This window comes from Austrofundulus limnaeus, unplaced genomic scaffold (assembly GCF_001266775.1).
Source record: "Austrofundulus limnaeus strain Quisiro unplaced genomic scaffold, Austrofundulus_limnaeus-1.0 Scaffold60, whole genome shotgun sequence".
NCBI classification, from domain to species: Eukaryota; Metazoa; Chordata; class Actinopteri; order Cyprinodontiformes; family Rivulidae; genus Austrofundulus; species Austrofundulus limnaeus.
Genome location: NW_013952462.1, coordinates 2017703 through 2019200, shown reverse-complemented (window position 1 = coordinate 2019200; position 1498 = coordinate 2017703). Strand labels below are relative to the sequence as shown.

The 1498-nt window shown below is 48.3% G+C and overlaps 1 pseudogene; it reads left to right on the top strand.

Annotated features, from left to right (window-relative positions):
• Window positions 1-272: 272 nt before the first annotated feature.
• Window positions 273-1284, top strand: LOC106518413 (SH2 domain-containing adapter protein E pseudogene; annotated as a pseudogene).
• Window positions 1285-1498: the final 214 nt, after the last annotated feature.

Below are 1498 nucleotides of genomic sequence, written 5' to 3'. Positions count from 1 at the left end.
TGTGTGTGTGTGTGTGTGTGTGTGTAAGAACAGTGAGCTCTATAATTTTGGTGAACATTTTTTACACTCATATTTGTGACATTTTTAAACATTTTATTTTACACTTGGTGTCTCATACAAAACATTATTTAATCTATTTGTGTTGCAATTTTTTAAATCTTTTATTCTTGTTTATTTATTTTATTTTACCAAATAACCTCTGACCCCTACCCACAATGCTGTGCGCGCAGAAAAGTACAAAATGGTCTATTCTACATCCATATTTGAGCAAAAGTCCCACTCCGCCCTCCACACCTCTGGTCCATGCAGCTCCTCCTCCCCAGACTCCGGGTCGGTCGCGCAGCTCCAGCTCTCCTTCTCTCCACCTCCTCCCGTCGGTTGGTCGGCAGACTGGACGCAGCGACTCACGATCAGGGAATGGGATCTTCACTGGGCTCAAAGAAAAACTTCCAGTTTTTTAGAGTCTTCGCGCTGCAGAAGTTGCTCTTCAAGCTGCGGGGGTAGTTGTGGTGGGCTGCAGCTGGAGAAACGCGGGGCAGAAACAAGAGAACTCCAAGACGCGCGCCAGGATTTGTCCGCGCCGGATCGGTTCTGACTCTAAATCCTCGTGGTATCGAAACAGTTTCACGTTTATAACTGGATGTTTAGATAGAGCTTGGTGTTTTAAATGTTTTAACACGTTTTAGGACGCGGAGGCGCGCGGAACAGCTGTGCGTAAAGTTGGAGCTGTTGCGCATGGCTGAGGAGGCGCAGTAAGCCGTAAACCCCTCCGCTTTTAAAACTCCGCGAGACGTTCGAGTCCAGTCCGTCATGGCGAAGTGGTTCCGAGACTTGCCCATCATCAACCTTAAAAACGGACACGAAAGAGTCCGCTCGGCCTCCGAATCTGGCCCACAAACCCGACCCAAACACGCGTTCTCTCGAGACAGCCTGAAGGGGAACCAGCGCAAAGATGGAGGGGGAGTGGGGGGTCTGTTAGCAGGGAGAAACAGGAAAAACTCCGCCTCGGAGCTGGGTCGGAACATTAATAACAACAATGCTGGATACGGAGGGACGGTGTGGGAAAGTCTCACCACCGGGAAGGGTCGGAAGAACTCCAAAAACGACAGTCAGACGGCAGGGGGTCCAGATGAGACCCGCCAGGCCCGGAGCTCGAGTCTGGCTCAGGCCTACATCAGCAGGATGATCAAAGTGGACAAACAGGACAAGAGTCCAAAACTGGACGGGATAACCGAACTGAAGGCCTCCGACAACGAGAAGGGGAGGTCGGACATAAAGACCACCGTGAGTATGTCCTCCTGCACCTGATCCAGAACAAAACGGAACCAGTGAGAAATCTGGACTGGTTCACAGCAATCACTGATTTCACACTGAGAAACATGTGAGGGGCTGTTTGTAAAGTTACAGTCAAAAATTACCACAAATATTTGTGTTTTATTTAGACTTTTATAAGAAAAAAAGAACAGATTTATTTTTTAAAGTCAGTTTTTCACCATAT